This window comes from Hyperolius riggenbachi, chromosome 6 (genome assembly GCF_040937935.1).
Source record: "Hyperolius riggenbachi isolate aHypRig1 chromosome 6, aHypRig1.pri, whole genome shotgun sequence".
In the NCBI taxonomy this organism is placed as follows: Eukaryota; Metazoa; Chordata; class Amphibia; order Anura; family Hyperoliidae; genus Hyperolius; species Hyperolius riggenbachi.
This window is the reverse complement of record NC_090651.1, coordinates 388,168,203-388,189,679: the sequence shown is the minus strand read 5'-3', so window position 1 is coordinate 388,189,679 and position 21,477 is coordinate 388,168,203. Positions and strand designations below refer to the sequence as shown.

The 21,477-nt window shown below is 41.2% G+C and overlaps 1 protein-coding gene across 5 annotated transcripts in view; it reads right to left on the bottom strand.

The window, feature by feature from the left end:
- LOC137521999 (interferon-inducible GTPase 5-like) overlaps window positions 1–21,477 on the bottom strand; it is a 98,065-nt gene that overhangs the window by 37,622 nt on the left and 38,966 nt on the right. For 3 of the 5 annotated variants that reach the window (XM_068241998.1, XM_068241997.1, XM_068242002.1), the window contains exon 2: window positions 6,581–6,754. The exons of 1 other annotated variant lie outside the window; for it this stretch is intronic. The gene's annotated coding sequence lies outside the window, so the exon portion shown is untranslated. The remainder of the gene's footprint in view (window positions 1–6,580; window positions 6,755–21,477) is intronic. One more of the 5 variants, XM_068241999.1, reaches the window with a different exon arrangement.

The following is a 21,477-nucleotide window of genomic DNA, read 5'->3' as shown; positions in this document are numbered from 1 at the left end:
TTAGCAGCACCTTCAGCTTCATCATTAACAAGATCTCGGATGACGTTGACAAAAGTGGACTTTCCAGATCCAGAATCGCCTATGACTGCGATATTTATTCTTGGATATTCAGCGTACCTTTCCCGCACCCCGAGCCTTCTTGGTGGGTCACTCAGTGTAGTTTCCTGCAGGGCCTTTATGATTTCCTGCAGCTCAAGCTCAGAAACCGCATTGTTTTGTCCGGGAGTCCCGGAGTCGCGCAGTGCTTGTGCAATTTCTTGTATTTCATCTTCAGAGAAGGTGTCAAACTTGTAATGAGCCAGTATGCCCCTTTTAGTGCCAGCAGCTACAAACATTAAGATCAGCAGCATTAGTAAATCTCTAGGTTTGTTCGTAAAGCTCAACATACTAACAACACATAGCCACTAAAACAGTACAAAAAACTCAAATAGTTTCAGAAAGCACCTGCCTAAAATAGTTAAAAGGTCTGATAGACTAAGGAAAGGATTATGCCACATTATGACTATGGTAGGATTATATTGTGAGCTCCTCTGAGGACAGTCAGTGACATGACTATGTACTCTGTAATGTGCTGCAGAAGATGTCAGTGCTATATAAATACATAATAATAATATGATAGGACATTAGACTGACTATGGTAGGATTAGAGTGTGAGCTCCTCTGAGGACAGCCAGTGGAATGACTATGTACTCTGTAAAGAGCTGCAGGAGATGTCAGTGCTATATAAATACGTAATAATAATATGGTAGGACATTACACTATGACTATGGTAGGATTAGAGTGTGAGCTCCTCTGAGGGACAGTCAGTGACATGACTATGTACTCTGTAATGTGCTGCAGGAGATGTCAGTGCTATATAAATACATAATAATAATATGGTAGGACATTACACTATGACTATGGCAGGATTAGATTGTAAGCTCCTCTGAGGACAGTCAGTGACATGACTATGTACTCTGTACAGTGCTGCAGGAGATGTCAGTGCTATATAAATACATAATAATAATATGGTAGGACATTACACTATGACTATGGCAGGATTAGATTGTAAGCTCCTCTGAGGACAGTCAGTGACATGACTATGTAATCTGTAAAGTGATATATATACTCTATATCTCAGACCCCATCCACCAAAGTGGATTTTTCTACTTAGAATGGTCCACCACTACTGTGAAGAAACGTTCAGTTTTCTCCTTGCCCACAATGCAGCACTACAGCTTCCGTTTCCATTCCACTGGGCTCAGCGGTCGGGAAAAATTGGTGCTGCAGGAAACTAGCGGTCCGTTCATCAAATCGTGTGGAACGGATATATTTGAACGGACAGATGTGAACGGATCCATAGGTTACCATTAGATCCGTATCCTTCCAATCCGGGAAAGGAGAGTTTTTTAGCTCTAATGTGAACCAGGTTTACATTTTACGTCACACATAAGGAGAAATAAATCACAAGATAAACACATAGATATAACGTGAGATAAACCGGTAAGAGAAAAGAATTCATAAGATAAACAGGGAGGGGCCCTTATTCAATTAACTTTTCTCATGAGTTTCCTCCCAAGGAGATTTTTCTCCATCTTATCTACGAAATAACTTACAACATTTAACTGTAAAAGTAGGTAAAAAATAATACAAAGCTTATTTTGACAAAATCCTTTCTGGCCGGGCACCTAAAAGAAATATGCTGATAAGATGAGAAACCATCTCCCGTGAGAAAACGCAGGAGAAAAGAAAAGGAGAGAAATCATGAGCTAGGCAGAGAAGGAGAGATGAATTATACATTACTAGGCAAGGTGAGAACATTCCTGAGAGAAGTTGTGAGACTCAGCCCCACCACAGTGACATTAATAACCAGTTCAGATTGTTGTTGACAGGACTCTCACTTTTGTCCTAAAGCTTCGAGGAGGTGAGTAGTGAGGATCGTAATCAGTTCATTATGATTCATTTCGCCTATACGCAATTACAATTTGTACATTTATTGATTTCGTATAGTCATTTGTAATTTTGCGTAATATTTTGTGTAAATTTTGTGCCAACTTTGGCAGTGAATATCAAAGCCCCCTTGCATGGTAGTGACACCAAGTCAAAATTTTTCAAAAAGGCCTTGTAGTTTTTGAGAAAATCGATGTTAAAAATGCAAGAAAAATTGTTTTTTAAACATGACAATTAAAAAACCATTTTTCTTTGCATTTTTAAAATCGATTTTCTCAAAAACTACAAGGTCTTTTTGAAAAATTATTTTTTGTTTTACTTGTACCCAATATTCTCCTTAATATATGTAACATATCTGGCAATTTTGGTAGCAATAGCATTTATGGGGGCCTTGCTATTAACCACTAAATTCAGCAAAAAATTATGCAAAATTTTGTGAAAATTACATGAAATTCTGAAATATTACTACCGTCTTTCCCCTAAAATAAGACCTAACCCGAAAATAAGGCCTAGCTGGGGGGGAACGCTGTGTGTATGGGGAGGTGTGTGGTCTCTTACCGCACCTCCCTTGTGGCTGCGTCCCCCTCCGTTCCAAGCAATTTCTCCGGTGGTGGCGGCGGCGGCGACATGGTATTCTAGCTATGAGGGCGCCCTTTGACCCTCACGCTGCACGCAGTACGCTTTGCTGTCTTGGTGCTGACGCTCCCCTCGTGTAATAATCAATGTGCGCCTGGGACGCATCAGCCAGGCGCACGATTATGACAGGAGGGGAGCGTCAGCACCAAGCCGGCAAAGCGTACTGCGTGCAGCGTGAGGGTCAAAGGGCGCCCTCATAGCTAGAATACCATGTCGCCGCTGCCGCCACCACCGGAGAAATTGCTTGGAACGGAGGGGGACGCAGCCACAAGGGAGATGCGGATAAGAGCCCACACACCTCCCCATACACACAGCGTCTAGCCCCTCCCCCCCGAAAATAAGCACTAGCACATATTTCCTCCCCAAAAAGAATATAAGATAGTGTCTTATATTCGGGGAAAGATGGTATTGTATACAAAATTAATTACGATTTTCCCTGAAATTTTGCATTACGATTACGATTCGTAATTGTGAAAATTGTGACAATGTCACATTAAATAAAGTGTTATTTTTTCCCCACTCCACTGTGGTTAACTCTTAAGCCCCATCTAACTAACCCCTTGACAACTATACTTGGCCTTAAGATTTATGGACACCTGTAATGGTTGCCGCCCGTAGTGTTCGGATGCCATCAGTAGGGCGATGGTTTGGGGACCCAACACTGTATAGATGTATCATTATGCTGTTGCCTAGCAATGTCTGTACAGCACTCATGTCTGCAAACTGTGTGCCATAGCGATCTCATTCAGGCAAACTGGGGGTAATGGTATGCTACATGCCCAGCTAGTGATGGAATATGGCATGTATGGAATCATTTTAACTGGGATGAGCCAAGTAATGCATTTTTGTTTTAGATTTGTGGCGCTTGTCATGTGAAGATTAGGAAGGGTTAAAATGAAAAAATGTCTGTCTGCATCTATCCCTATTGTTCCTGTGTAAAATGCCTACACTATTAAACAATATCAACAATATTAAAAAAATACTATCCACAGAAAGCCTAGATTGTTCAGAAAATAAAAATCTATTTGACGTGTGTGTGTGTGTGTGTGGGGGGGGGGGGGGGGGGGTGGGCAGATGGGACAAGGAGGCTAGATCCCTGGTCCATGACATGCCTCCCCCCCCCCCCCCTCCCCAGCACTGCAATTTCACCTCCCGAATCTACCAACAGGCAGCTTGTCGGCAATCTCTAAGGGGTGGCCCTTGCAGGAAAAGCACTGCTGTAAACAGAGCCGGGACCGACAGCACCCAAGGCTGAGACACCAAAGTGCGCCCCTCCATCCCTCCCACCCCAGCTGTCACACACTGATTGCTATTACACTAAGAGGCCCCTCCCCATCCCTCCCACCCCGGCCGTTACACACTGATTGCTATTACACTAAGAGACCCCTCCCCATCCCTCCCACCCCAGCCGTCACACACTGATTGCTATTACACTAAGAGGCCCCTCCCCCATCCCTCCCACCCCAGCCATCACACACTGATTGCTATTACACTAAGAGACCCCTCCCCATCCCTCCCACCCCAGCCGTCACACACTGATTGCTACCGGTATTAGACTAAGAGGCCCCTCCATCCCTCCCACCCCAGCTGTCACCCACTGATTGCTATTACACTAAGAGGCGCCACAGGGCCCCCAACCTCCCCAACACCTTAATATCTAGTTATCTGGCTTGCAGTCACTGCCATGTATCCCCTTTTCTTATTTCACTCTGCTTCAAACACAATAGGGGATTGATAGCTGAGTAAGCTGTGCGCCCCTCCTACACTGCACCCTGAGGCTGGAGCCTCTCTCGCCCTTGCCTGGGCCCAGCCCTGCGCCCCCTCCTACACTGCGCCCTGAGGCTGGAGCCTCTCTTGCCTCTGCACAGCCTTGTGTTAGCCCCTTCTACACTGCGCCCTGAGGCTGGAGCCTGTCTTGCCTCTGCTTCGCCCTGTGTGTGCCCTTCCTACATTGGGCCCTGAGGCTGGAGCCTCTCTTGCCTCTGCCTCGGCCCAGCCTTGTGTTAGCCCTTCTACACTGTGCCTTGAGGCTGGAGCCTGTCTCGCCTCTCCCTTACCCTGCGCCCCCTCCTACACTGCGCCCTGAGGCTGGAGACTCTCTCGCCTCTGCCTCGTCCTGTGTGTGCCCCTCCTACACTGCGCCCTGAGTCAATACTTTGTAGAACCACCTTTTGCTGCAATTACAGCTGCCAGTCTTTTAGGGTATGTCCACCAGCTTTGCACATCTAGAGATTGAAATCCTTGCCCATTCTTCTTTGCAAAACAGCTCCAGCTCAGGCAGATTAGATGGACATCGTTTATGAACAGCAGTTTTCGGATCTTGCCACAGATTCTCGATTGGATTTAGATCTGGACTTTGACTGGGCCATTCTGACACATGGATATGTTTTGTTTTAAACCATTCCATTGTTGCCCTGGCTTTATGTTTAGGGTCATTGTCCTGCTGGAAGGTGAACCTCCGCCCCAGTCTCAAGTCTTTTGCAGACTCCAAGAGGTTTTCTTCCAAGATTGCCCTGTATTTGGCTCCACCCATCTTCCCATCAACTCTGACCAGCTTCTCTGTCCCTGCTGAAGTGAAGCACCCCCAGAGCATGATGCTGCCACCACCATATTTGACAGTGGGGATGGTGTGTTCTGAGTGATGTGCAGTGTTAGTTTTCCGCCACACATAGCGTTTTGCATTTTGGCCAAAAAGTTCAAATTTGGCCTCGTCTAACCAGAGCACCTTCTTCCACATGGTTGCTGTGTCCCCCACATGGCTTGTGGCAAACTGCCACAAACAGGACTTCTTATGCTTTTCTGTTAAAAATGCCTTTCTTCTTGCCACTCTTCCATAAAGGCCAACTTTGTGCAGTGCATGACTAATAGTTGTCCTATGGACAGATTCCCCCACCTGAGCTGTAGATCTCTGCAGCTCGTCCAGAGTCACCATGGGCCTCTTGATTGCATTTCTGATCAGCGCTCTCCTTGTTCGGCCTGTGAGTTTAGGTGGACGGCCTTGTCTTGGTAGGTTTACAGTTGTGCCATACTCCTTCCATTTCTGAATGATCGCTTGAACAGTGCTCCGTGGGATGTTCAAGGCTTTGGGAATCTTTTTGTAGCCTAAGCGTGCTTTAATTTTCTCAATAACTTTATCCCTGACCTGTCTGGTGTGTTCTTTGGACTTCAGTGTTGTTGCTCCCAATATTCTCTTAGACAACCTCTGAGGCCCTCACAGAGCAGCTGTATTTATACTGACATTAGATTACACACAGGTGCACTCTATTTAGTCATTAGCACTCATCAGGCAATGTCTATAGGCAACTGACTGCACTCAGACCCAAGGGGGCTGAATAATTACGCACACACCACTTTGCAGTTATTGATTTGTAAAAAATGTTTGGAATCATGTATGATTTTTGCTCCACTTCTCACATGTACACCACTTTGTATTGGTCTTTCACGTGGAATTCCAATTAAATTGATTCATGTCTGTGGCAGTAATGTGACAAAATGTGGAAAACTTCAAGGGGGCCGAATACTTTTGCAAACCACTGTATAAAATATTGTCACTTGCTTGACACAGGAGTAACAGTAATTGATGCTATCTGATCTGGCTACCTCCACCCCCCCCCCCCCTCGGGTTCTCTTTAAGGGGTAAAAACCCAGAAATGCAAAGTGGTTAGTAAAGGGCCAATCAGGGGTGATGCAGCATAAAATTGTGCATTTATCTTTGAATAATTCCTGGCCAGTGGCAAACTTTTCTCATTCATTTTTATCACCCCCTATTAAGTTTTCTGTCATTGGCCTTCTCCTCCGTCTGGCATCTGTCAGCCATATTGTTCTTCTATCTGCCAGCAATATACAGGAGAATGGATCACTCTGGGATCTGTAGTCTAGGATCTAAATCGCTTATAGATCCCACAACAATCTGTTCTCCTTCACACACACATCACAAAGGTAAATCTAAAGATCTCCGTTTCCCACCCCAGAACGAAATTAAACGAAAACAGAAGTGTAAAGTCAAGTGCCGTACCTTGCTGAAGTTCTCTGTCACCAGAAACACGTATTCTTTCTTCTGTTCCACATCAAATATTTGTAGAAAATCAATTCAAAATAGCCGTGCTGGAGACCCCTTTACCCAAAGCCAACTCACACGGTGAACTCCACAAGCGCTACTTCAATACCGCAGAGCGAAGACAAGAGGCTACTGAAACCACAAGCAGCAACCAGTTACACAGGAAATGTAGTCAAAGCAACACAATTACTAAAAGTGCTTTTTTTTTTATTTATTTTTTTACAATATTCATTCATAAAGTACAGTATTTAGTCAGTGTTTGCCCATTGAAAAATCTTTCATCTCCCTGATTTACATTCTAAAATGTATCACAGACGGCAACATCTTTAGTCCTATCAGGCGATCTCTGAGGCAGGTTTCTTTACTGAGAGTTCCAAAGCCAGTAGAAAAGATCTCTGGTTTTCCAAATTTGCCTCAGCTGCCCCAAGCATTTGTACAAATGCTTATGGCTCACCCTGCTGCTGCACAAGTCCCAGCGGTGTTGGTTACTATTCCCCCTCCAGGCCGTCATGGATGGTGAGGATATAATTCGGCTTCCAGCTATTGCTGGCGGCAGAATTACAGTGTTTTAAAAGCAACTTCAGCTTCATCTTCTGAACACAACAAAGTTACTCAGTGTGCACTGCTATGGCTGTTATTCCTATTACGGTCTATGGTGGCGCCGGCTGCGCTTAAATCTTCTGTGCTGAATGTGACGAGCTCGATGTACAGGGGACAGCTGTGTCACTGAGCCATCCCCAGGAGAGGCTCCCAATGCGCCCTTTCATAGGCTGATGCCTATAAGAGGTGATCGCACTGACGGCATCTCGGGGGAAGGGAGGGTGAGTGGGAGAGATAATAATAATAATAATAATAATAATAAAATCACTGATTTTTGTGATCACAAAGTGCTGTGATTTTTAACGGAGTAATGAAGATTTTTTCCCATAATTGCCTTGAATATGGGAAATCTGAGGGGGGGGGGGGGGGGGGGGGGAATCACAAAAATGCTGCGGGACCCGCAATTGTGATTTGGGGTGACCGCTCCTGTAGGTTCTCCTACATTGAATTTGATTAGCCGAACGCTTCTGAATCACTGGCGATTCCAAAACGAGGCAGAAACAGCCCCAGTGTAATCTATTAAAGAAGAACTCCAGTGACAATAACGTAATGAACAACAGTGCTTCATTTTTACAATAATTATGTATAAATGATTTAGTCAGTGTTTGCTCATTGTAAAATCTTTCCTCTTCCTGATTTACATTCTGACATTTATCACATGGTGACATTTTTACTGCTGGCAGGTGATGTCACTGGAAGGAGAGGGTGATTGCTTTTTTTTGGCAGTTGGAAACAGCTGTTATTTCCCACAATGCAACAAGGCTCCCACAATGTGATGTCAGGACCATGGTTATGACATCACACTGTGGGAGGGGTTTGAACACAATATTAACCATGCAGACCCCCCTGATGATCCATTTGAGAAAAGGAAAATGATTTCCTGTGGGTAAGGGGGTATCAGCGAAGTTCAGTCCTTGGTCACAGTTTCTCTTTAACATCTGAGTGTAAGAAGACCATTAAGCTGGGTCTAGACGTAGCGATCTGGCGGCTTGGTTAGCCGGCGGATCGCCTCTTCCGCCCCCGCGTGCGTCGGATTCGATCCCCCCTCGTCCCCGCTGGCGCCGCTTATCTTCCGCTCGATTCCCTGCCATTGTCCGCTCGTGGAGAACGAGCAGGGAATCGGCGGCAGCGAGATCAGACCTGTCGAGTCTTATCAATCATCAGCGGCTCGATTGATAAGACAAATCTTCAAGTGTAGACCCAGCTTTACTCCTGTGCACAGGAGAAATATTTACAGAATATTAATTAGGAGAGAGATTTTATGCGGCAGAGTCTCTCAGAAACTGACTGGGAAAATTGATAGTCGATGGCCACCTCTAGGGCCCGTTTCCGCTAGTGCTGCACGCGTCTACGAGACGCACTTCCTGGTCAGCGGGAACGCTGAGGAATCCCAGAAGTCGTGCCATGCACAGCTATGGAATTTGCAGCCTCCCGCACGGAAACTGACGGCAATGTCGGCCGAATGGTTGAGGCAAGTGATTCGGCCGGCTATTGTTTCCTGTGGCAGGTTCCCCGTGCGGTTGGCCTGCGGGGAAACTCTCTGAATTCAGGCCGGATTCTGCACTAGTGTAAACAGGCCTTTACACAGCATAATGCTATGTCATTGTTCTTTGCTTTGTACACATCAGCCCGGTCACAGGAGTCACTGCACACTTCTTATCTCTGTATGTCCACCTTTGTACTGTGTTACATTCCAACAGCTAGCGAGCAACTTCAAGGAAATGTGACATTTACTGCAGCATCTGACCAAAATGCACTGAAGTCTATGGGGAGGTAGAATGTCTGCTGTTTTCTGCTATTTCACATAATGACACTATATTGTTCTGTATTTCTCTGTTAAGGAATATTTCTCCTAAAAGAATAATTCATCTTTAACTTATTTAGTTACATAGCACTGACATCTTCTGCAGCACATTACAGAGTTCATAGTCATGTCACTGACTGTCCTCAGAGGAGCTCACACTCTAATCTTACCACAGTCATAGTGTAATGTCCTACCATATTATTATTATGTATTTATATAGCACTGACATCTTCTGCAGCACATTACAGAGTACATAGTCATGTCACTGACTGTCCTCAGAGGAGCTCACACTCTAATCCTACCATAGTCATAGTCTAATGTCCTACCATATTATTATTATGTATTTATATAGCACTGACATCTTCTGCAGCACTTTACAGAGTACATAGTCATGTCACTGACTGTCCCCAGAGGAGCTCACACTCTAATCCTGCCATAGTCATAGTCTAATGTCCTACCATATTATTATTATGTATTTATATAGCACTGACATCTTTTGCAGCACTTTACAGAGTACATAGTCATGTCACTGACTGTCCTCAGAGGAGCTCACACTCTAATCCTACCATAGTCATAGTCTAATGTCCTACCATATTATTATTATGTATTTATATAGCACTGACATCTTCTGCAGCACTTTACAGAGTACATAGTCATGTCACTGACTGTCCCCAGAGGAGCTCACACTCTAATCCTGCCATAGTCATAGTCTAATGTCCTACCATATTATTATTATGTATTTATATAGCACTGACATCTTCTGCAGCACTTTACAGAGTACATAGTCATGTCACTGACTGTCCCCAGAGGAGCTCACACTCTAATCCTGCCATAGTCATAGTCTAATGTCCTACCATATTATTATGTATTTATATAGCACTGACATCTCCTGCAGCACTGTACAGAGTACATAGTCATGTCACTGACTGTCCTCAGAGGAGCTCACACTCTAATCCTACCATAGTCATAGTCCAATGTCCTACCATATTATTATTATGTATTTATATAGCACTGACATCTTCTGCAGCACATTACAGAGTACATAGTCATGTCACTGACTGTCCTCAGAGGAGCTCACACTCTAATCTTACCACAGTCATAGTCCAATGTCCTACCATATTATTATTATGTATTTATATAGCACTGACATCTTCTGCAGCACATTACAGAGTACATAGTCATGTCACTGACTGTCCTCAGAGGAGCTCACACTCTAATCCTACCATAGTCATAGTCTAATGTCCTACCATATTATTATTATGTATTTATATAGCACTGACATCTTCTGCAGCACATTACAGAGTGCATAGTCATGTCACTGACTGTCCTCAGAGGAGCTCACACTCTAATCCTACCATAGTCATAGTCTAATGTCCTACCATATTATTATTATGTATTTATATAGCACTGACATCTTCTGCAGCACATTACAGAGTGCATAGTCATGTCACTGACTGTCCTCAGAGGAGCTCACACTCTAATCCTACCATAGTCATAGTGTAATGTCCTACCATATTATTATTATGTATTTATATAGCACTGACATCACCTGCAGCACATTACATAGTACATAGTCATGTCACTGACTGTCCTCAGAGGAGCTCACACTCTAATCCTACCATAGTCACAGTCTAATGTCCTACCATATTATTATTATGTATTTATATAGCACTGACATCTTCTGCAGCACTGTACACAGTACATAGTCATGCCACTGACTATCCTCAGAGGAGCTCACACTCTAATCCTACCATAGTCATAGTGTAATGTCCTACCATATTATTATTATGTATTTATATAGCACTGACATCACCTGCAGCACATTACATAGTACATAGTCATGTCACTGACTGTCCTCAGAGGAGCTCACACTCTAATCCTACCATAGTCACAGTCTAATGTCCTACCATATTATTATTATGTATTTATATAGCACTGACATCACCTGCAGCACATTACAGAGTGCATAGTCATGTCACTGACTGTCCTCAGAGGAGCTCACACTCTAATCCTACCATAGTCATAGAGTAATGTCCTACCATATTATTATTATGTATTTATATAGCACTGACATCACCTGCAGCACATTACATAGTACATAGTCATGTCACTGACTGTCCTCAGAGGAGCTCACACTCTAATCCTACCATAGTCACAGTCTAATGTCCTACCATATTATTATTATGTATTTATATAGCACTGACATCCCCTGCAGCACTGTACAGAGTACATAGTTATGCCACTGACTGTTCTCAGAGGAGCTCACACTCTAATCCTACCATAGTCATAGTCTAATGTCCTACCATATTATTATTATGTATTTATATAGCACTGACATCTTCTGCAGCACATTACAGAGTACATAGTCATGTCACTGACTGTCCTCAGAGGAGCTCACACTCGAATCCTACCATAGTCATAGTCTAATGTCCTACCATATTATTATTATGTATTTTTATAGCACTGACATCTTCTGCAGCACATTACAGAGTACATAGTCATGTCACTGACTGTCCTCAGAGGAGCTCACAATCTAATCCTACCATAGTCATAGTCTGATGTCCTGCCATATTATTATTATGTATTTATATAGCACTGACATCTCCTGCAGCACATTACAGAGTACATAGTCATGTCACTGACTGTCCTCAGAGGAGCTCACAATCTAATCTTACCATAGTCATAGTGTAATGTCCTACCATATTATTATTATGTATTTGTATAGCACTGACATCTCCTGCAGCACATTACAGAGTACATAGTCATGTCACTGACTGTCCTCAGAGGAGCTCACAATCTAATCCTACCATAGTCATAGTCTGATGTCCTGCCATATTATTATTATGTATTTATATAGCACTGACATCTCCTGCAGCACATTACAGAGTACATAGTCATGTCACTGACTGTCCTCAGAGGAGCTCACAATCTAATCTTACCATAGTCATAGTGTAATGTCCTACCATATTATTATTATGTATTTATATAGCACTGACATCTCCTGCAGCACATTACAGAGTACATAGTCATGTCACTGACTGTCCTCAGAGGAGCTCACACTCTAATCCTACCATAGTCATAGTCTAATGTCCTACCATATTATTATTATGTATTTATATAGCACTGACATCTTCTGCAGCACATTACAGAGTACAGAGTCATGTCACTGACTGTCCTCAGAGGAGCTCACAATCTAATCTTACCATAGTCATAGTGTAATGTCCTACCATATTATTACTATGTATTTATATAGCACTGACATCTCCTGCAGCACATTACAGAGTACATAGTCATGTCACTGACTATCCTCAGAGGAGCTCACAATCTAATCCTACCATAGTCATAGTCTAATGTCCTACCATATTATTATTATGTATTTATATAGCAGTGGCATCTTCTGCAGCACTGTACAGAGTACATAGTCATGTCACTGACTGTCCTCAGAGGAGCTCACAATCTAATCCTACCATAGTCATAGTCCAATGTCCTACCATATTATTATTGTGTATTTATATAGAAATGACATCTTCTGCAGCACATTACAGAGTACATAGTCATGTCACTGACTGTCCTCAGAGGAGCTCACAATCTAATCCTACCATAGTCACAGTCTAATGTCCTACCATATTATTATTATGTATTTATATAGCACTGACATCTTCTGCAGCACTGTACACAGTACATAGTCATGCCACTGACTATCCTCAGAGGAGCTCACACTCTAATCCTACCATAGTCATAGTATAATGTCCTACCATAGTATTATTATGTATTTATATAGCACTGACATCTTCTGCAGCACATTACAGAGTACATAGTCATGTCACTGACTGTCCTCAGAGGAGCTCACACTCTAATCCTACCATAGTCATAGTCTAATGTCCTACCATATTATTATTATGTATTTGTATAGCACTGACATCTTCTGCAGCACATTACAGAGTACATAGTCATGTCACTGACTGTCCTCAGAGGAGCTCACAATCTAATCCTACCATAGTCATAGTCTGATGTCCTGCCATATTATTATTATGTATTTATATAGCACTGACATCTCCTGCAGCACATTACAGAGTACATAGTCATGTCACTGACTGTCCTCAGAGGAGCTCACAATCTAATCTTACCATAGTCATAGTGTAATGTCCTACCATATTATTATTATGTATTTATATAGCACTGACATCTCCTGCAGCACATTACAGAGTACATAGTCATGTCACTGACTGTCCTCAGAGGAGCTCACACTCTAATCCTACCATAGTCATAGTCTGATGTCCTACCATATTATTATTATGTATTTATATAGCACTGACATCTTCTGCAGCACATTACAGAGTACAGAGTCATGTCACTGACTGTCCTCAGAGGAGCTCACAATCTAATCTTACCATAGTCATAGTGTAATGTCCTACCATATTATTACTATGTATTTATATAGCACTGACATCTCCTGCAGCACATTACAGAGTACATAGTCATGTCACTGACTGTCCTCAGAGGAGCTCACAATCTAATCCTACCATAGTCATAGTCTAATGTCCTACCATATTATTATTATGTATTTATATAGCAGTGGCATCTTCTGCAGCACTGTACAGAGTACATAGTCATGTCACTGACTGTCCTCAGAGGAGCTCACAATCTAATCCTACCATAGTCATAGTCCAATGTCCTACCATATTATTATTGTGTATTTATATAGAAATGACATCTTCTGCAGCACATTACAGAGTACATAGTCATGTCACTGACTGTCCTCAGAGGAGCTCACAATCTAAGCCTACCATAGTCATAGCCTAATGTCCTACCATATTATTATTATGTATTTATATAGCACTGACATCTCCTGCAGCACATTACAGAGTACATAGTCATGTCACTGACTGTCCTCAGAGGAGCTCACACTCTAATCCTACCATAGTCATAGCCTAATGTCCTACCATATTATTATTATGTATTTATATAGCACTGACATCTCCTGCAGCACATTACAGAGTACATAGTCATGTCACTGACTGTCCTCAGAGGAGCTCACACTCTAATCCTACCATAGTCATAGTCTAATGTCCTACCATATTATTATTATGTATTTATATAGCACTGACATCTCATGCAGCACATTACAGAGTACATAGTCATGTCACTGACTGTCCTCAGAGGAGCTCACACTCTAATCCTACCATAGTCATAGTGTAATGTCCTACCATATTATTATTATGTATTTATATAGCACTGACATCTTCTGCAGCACATTACAGAGTACATAGTCATGTCACTGACTGTCCTCAGAGGAGCTCACAATCTAATCCTACCATAGTCATAGTCTAATGTCCTACCATATTATTATTATGTATTATATAGCACTGACACCTCCTGCAGGACTGTACAGAGCACATAGTCATGTCACTGACTGTCCTCAGAGGAGCTCACAATCTAATCCTACCATAGTCATAGTCCAATGTCCTACCATATTATTATTGTGTATTTATATAGAAATGACATCTTCTGCAGCACATTACAGAGTACATAGTCATGTCACTGACTGTCCTTAGAGGAGCTCACACTCTAATCCTACCATAGTCATAGTCCAATGTCCTACCATATTATTATTGTGTATTTATATAGAAATGACATCTTCTGCAGCACATTACAGAGTACATAGTCATGTCACTGACTGTCCTCAGAGGAGCTCACAATCTAATCCTACCATAGTCATAGTCCAATGTCCTACCATATTATTATTGTGTATTTATGTAGAAATGACATCTTCTGCAGCACATTACAGAGTACATAGTCATGTCACTGACTGTCCTCAGAGGAGCTCATAGTCTAATCCTACCATAGTCATAGTGTAATGTCCTACCATATTATTATTATTATGTATTTATATAGCACTGACATCTTCTGCAGCACATTACAGAGTACATAGTCATGTCACTGACTGTCCTCAGAGGAGCTCACAATCTAATCCTACCATAGTCATAGTGTAATGTCCTACCATATTATTATTATGTATTTATATAGCACTGACATCTTCCGCAGCACTTTACAGAGTACATAGTCATGTCACTGACTGTCCTCAGAGGAGCTCACAATCTAATCCTACCATAGTCATAGTCCAATGTCCTACCATATTATTATTGTGTATTTATATAGCACTGACATCTTCTGCAGCACATTACAGAGTACATAGTCATGTCACTGACTGTCCTCAGAGGAGCTCACACTCTAATCCTACCATAGTCATAGTCTAATGTCCTACCATATTATTATTATGTATTTATATAGCACTGACATCTTCTGCAGTACATTACAGAGTACATAGTCATGTCACTGACTGTCCTCAGAGGAGCTCACACTCTAATCCTGCCATAGTCATAGTCTAATGTCCTACCATATTATTATTATGTATTTATATAGCACTGACATCTTCTGCAGTACATTACAGAGTACATAGTCATGTCACTGACTGTCCTCAGAGGAGCTCACACTCTAATCTTACCACAGTCATAGTCTAATGTCCTACCATATTATTCTTATTATGTATTTATATAGTACTGACATCTCCTGCAGCACATTACAGAGTACATAGTCATGTCACTGACTGTCCTCAGAGGAGCTCACAATCTAATCCTACCATAGTCATAGTCCAATGTCCTACCATATTATTATTGTGTATTTATATAGAAATGAGATCTTCTGCAGCACATTACAGAGTACATAGTCATGTCACTGACTGTCCTCAGAGGAGCTCACAATCTAAGCCTACCATAGTCATAGCCTAATGTCCTACCATATTATTATTATGTATTTATATAGCACTGACATCTCCTGCAGCACATTACAGAGTACATAGTCATGTCACTGACTGTCCTCAGAGGAGCTCACACTCTAATCCTACCATAGTCATAGTCCAATGTCCTACCATATTATTATTGTGTATTTATATAGCACTGACATCTTCTGCAGCACATTACAGAGTACATAGTCATGTCACTGACTGTCCACAGAGGAGCTCACACTCTAATCCTACCATAGTCATAGTGTAATGTCCTACCATATTATTATTATGTATTTATATAGCACTGACATCTTCTGCAGCACATTACAGAGTACATAGTCATGTCACTGACTGTCCTCAGAGGAGCTCACAATCTAATCCTACCATAGTCATAGTCTAATGTCCTACCATATTATTATTATGTATTTATATAGCACTGACACCTCCTGCAGGACTGTACAGAGCACATAGTCATGTCACTGACTGTCCTCAGAGGAGCTCACAATCTAATCCTACCATAGTCATAGTCCAATGTCCTACCATATTATTATTGTGTATTTATATAGAAATGACATCTTCTGCAGCACATTACAGAGTACATAGTCATGTCACTGACTGTCCTCAGAGGAGCTCACAATCTAATCCTACCATAGTCATAGTCTAATGTCCTACCATATTATTATTATGTATTTATATTGAACTGACATCTTCTGCAGCACATTACAGAGTACATAGTCATGTCACTGACTGTCCTCAGAGGAGCTCATAGTCTAATCCTACCATAGTCATAGTGTAATGTCCTACCATATTATTATTATTATGTATTTATATAGCACTGACATCTTCTGCAGCACATTACAGAGTACATAGTCATGTCACTGACTGTCCTCAGAGGAGCTCACAATCTAATCCTACCATAGTCATAGTGTAATGTCCTACCATATTATTATTATGTATTTATATAGCACTGACATCTTCCGCAGCACTTTACAGAGTATATAGTCATGTCACTGACTGTCCTCAGAGGAGCTCACAATCTAATCCTACCATAGTCATAGTCCAATGTCCTACCATATTATTATTGTGTATTTATATAGCACTGACATCTTCTGCAGCACATTACAGAGTACATAGTCATGTCACTGACTGTCCTCAGAGGAGCTCACACTCTAATCCTACCATAGTCATAGTCTAATGTCCTACCATATTATTATTATGTATTTATATAGCACTGACATCTTCTGCAGTACATTACAGAGTACATAGTCATGTCACTGACTGTCCTCAGAGGAGCTCACACTCTAATCTTACCACAGTCATAGTCTAATGTCCTACCATATTATTATTATTATGTATTTATATAGTACTGACATATCCTGCAGCACATTACAGAGTACATAGTCATGTCACTGACTGTCCTCAGAGGAGCTCACAATCTAATCCTACCATAGTCATAGTCCAATGTCCTACCATATTATTATTGTGTATTTATATAGCACTGACATCTTCTGCAGCACATTACAGAGTACATAGTCATGTCACTGACTGTCCTCAGAGAAGCTCACACTCTAATCCTACCATAGTCATAGTCTAATGTCCTACCATATTATTATTATGTATTTATATAGCACTGACATCTTCTGCAGTACATTACAGAGTACATAGTCATGTCACTGACTGTCCTCAGAGGAGCTCACACTCTAATCCTACCATAGTCATGGTCTAATGTCCTACCATATTATTATTATGTATTTATATAGCACTGACATCTTCTGCAGCACATTACAGAGTACATAGTCATGTCACTGACTGTCCTCAGAGGAGCTCACAATCTAATCCTACCATAGTCATAGTGTAATGCCCTACCATATTATTATTATTATGTATTTATATAGCACTGACATCTTCCGCAGCACTTTACAGAGTACATAGTGATGTCACTGACTGTCCTCAGAGGAGCTCACAATCTAATCCTACCATAGTCATAGTCCAATGTCCTACCATATTATTATTGTGTATTTATATAGAAATGACATCTTCTGCAGCACATTACAGAGTACATAGTCATGTCACTGACTGTCCTCAGAGGAGCTCACAATCTAATCCTACCATAGTCATAGTCTAATGTCCTACCATATTATTATTATGTATTTATATAGCACTGACATCTTCTGCAGCACATTACAGAGTACATAGTCATGTCACTGACTGTCCTCAGAGGAGCTCACACTCTAATCCTACCATAGTCATAGTCTAATGTCCTACCATATTATTAATATTATGTATTTATATAGCACTGACATCTTCTGCAGCACATTACAGAGTACATAGTCATGTCACTGACTGTCCTCAGAGGAGCTCACACTCTAATCTTACCACAGTCATAGTCTAATGTCCTACCATATTATTATTATGTATTTATATAGTACTGACATCTTCCGCAGCACTTTATAGAGTACATAGTCATGTCACTGACTGTCCTCAGAGGAGCTCACACTCTAATCCTACCATAGTCATAGTGTAATGTCCTACTATATTATTATTATGTATATATATAGCACTGATATCTTCTGGAGCACATTACAGAGTACATAGTCATGTCACTGACTGTCCTCAGAGGAGCTCACAATCTAATCCTACCATAGTCATAGTGTAATGTCCTACCATATTATTATTATGTATTTATATAGCACTGACATCTTCTGCAGCACATTACAGAGTACATAGTCATGTCACTGACTGTTGTCAGAGGAGCTCACACTCTAATCCTACCATAGTCATAGTCTAATGTCCTACCATATTATTATCATGTATTTAAATAGCACTGACATCTTCCGCAGCACATTACATAGTACATAGTCATGTCACTGACTGTCCTCAGAGGAGCTCACAATCTAATCCTACCATAGTCATAGTCCAATGTCCTACCATTTTATTATTGTGTATTTATATAGAAATGACATCTTCTGCAGCACATTACAGAGTACATAGTCATGTCACTGACTGTCCTCAGAGGAGCTCACAATCTAATCCTACCATAGTCACAGTCTAATGTCCTACCATATTATTATTATGTATTTATATAGCACTGACATCTTCTGCAGCACTGTACACAGTACATAGTCATGCCACTGACTATCCTCAGAGGAGCTCACACTCTAATCCTACCATAGTCATAGTATAATGTCCTACCATATTATTATTATGTATTTATATAGCACTGACATCTTCTGCAGCACATTACAGAGTACATAGTCATGTCACTGACTGTCCTCAGAGGAGCTCACACTCGAATCCTACCATAGTCATAGTCTAATGTCCTACCATATTATTATTATGTATTTGTATAGCACTGACATCTTCTGCAGCACATTACAGAGTACATAGTCATGTCACTGACTGTCCTCAGAGGAGCTCACAATCTAATCCTACCATAGTCATAGTCTGATGTCCTGCCATATTATTATTATGTATTTATATAGCACTGACATCTCCTGCAGCACATTACAGAGTACATAGTCATGTCACTGACTGTCCTCAGAGGAGCTCACAATCTAATCTTACCATAGTCATAGTGTAATGTCCTACCATATTATTATTATGTATTTATATAGCACTGACATCTCCTGCAGCACATTACAGAGTACATAGTCATGTCACTGACTGTCCTCAGAGGAGCTCAAACTCTAATCCTACCATAGTCATAGTCTAATGTCCTACCATATTATTATTATGTATTTATATAGCACTGACATCTTCTGCAGCACATTACAGAGTACAGAGTCATGTCACTGACTGTCCTCAGAGGAGCTCACAATCTAATCTTACCATAGTCATAGTGTAATGTCCTACCATATTATTACTATGTATTTATATAGCACTGACATCTCCTGCAGCACATTACAGAGTACATAGTCATGTCACTGACTATCCTCAGAGGAGCTCACAATCTAATCCTACCATAGTCATAGTCTAATGTCCTACCATATTATTATTATGTATTTATATAGCAGTGGCATCTTCTGCAGCACTGTACAGAGTACATAGTCATGTCACTGACTGTCCTCAGAGGAGCTCACAATCTAATCCTACCATAGTCATAGTCCAATGTCCTACCATATTATTATTGTGTATTTATATAGAAATGACATCTTCTGCAGCACATTACAGAGTACATAGTCATGTCACTGACTGTCCTCAGAGGAGCTCACAATCTAATCCTACCATAGTCACAGTCTAATGTCCTACCATATTATTATTATGTATTTATATAGCACTGACATCTTCTGCAGCACTGTACACAGTACATAGTCATGCCACTGACTATCCTCAGAGGAGCTCACACTCTAATCCTACCATAGTCATAGTATAATGTCCTACCATAGTATTATTATGTATTTATATAGCACTGACATCTTCTGCAGCACATTACAGAGTACATAGTCATGTCACTGACTGTCCTCAGAGGAGCTCACACTCTAATCCTACCATAGTCATAGTCTAATGTCCTACCATATTATTATTATGTATTTGTATAGCACTGACATCTTCTGCAGCACATTACAGAGTACATAGTCATGTCACTGACTGTCCTCAGAGGAGCTCACAATCTAATCCTACCATAGTCATAGTCTGATGTCCTGCCATATTATTATTATGTATTTATATAGCACTGACATCTCCTGCAGCACATTACAGAGTACATAGTCATGTCACTGACTGTCCTCAGAGGAGCTCACAATCTAATCTTACCATAGTCATAGTGTAATGTCCTACCATATTATTATTATGTATTTATATAGCACTGACGTCTCCTGCAGCACATTACAGAGTACATAGTCATGTCACTGACTGTCCTCAGAGGAGCTCACACTCTAATCCTACCATAGTCATAGTCTAATGTCCTACCATATTATTATTATGTATTTATATAGCACTGACATCTTCTGCAGCACATTACAGAGTACAGAGTCATGTCACTGACTGTCCTCAGAGGAGCTCACAATCTAATCTTACCATAGTCATAGTGTAATGTCCTACCATATTATTACTATGTATTTATATAGCACTGACATCTCCTGCAGCACATTACAGAGTACATAGTCATGTCACTGACTGTCCTCAGAGGAGCTCACAATCTAATCCTACCATAGTCATAGTCTAATGTCCTACCATATTATTATTATGTATTTATATAGCAGTGGCATCTTCTGCAGCACTGTACAGAGTACATAGTCATGTCACTGACTGTCCTCAGAGGAGCTCACAATCTAATCCTACCATAGTCATAGTCCAATGTCCTACCATATTATTATTGTGTATTTATATAGAAATGACATCTTCTGCAGCACATTACAGAGTACATAGTCATGTCACTGACTGTCCTCAGAGGAGCTCACAATCTAAGCCTACCATAGTCATAGCCTAATGTCCTACCATATTATTATTATGTATTTATATAGCACTGACATCTCCTGCAGCACATTACAGAGTACATAGTCATGTCACTGACTGTCCTCAGAGGAGCTCACACTCTAATCCTACCATAGTCATAGCCTAATGTCCTACCATATTATTATTATGTATTTATATAGCACTGACATCTCCTGCAGCACATTACAGAGTACATAGTCATGTCACTGACTGTCCTCAGAGGAGCTCACACTC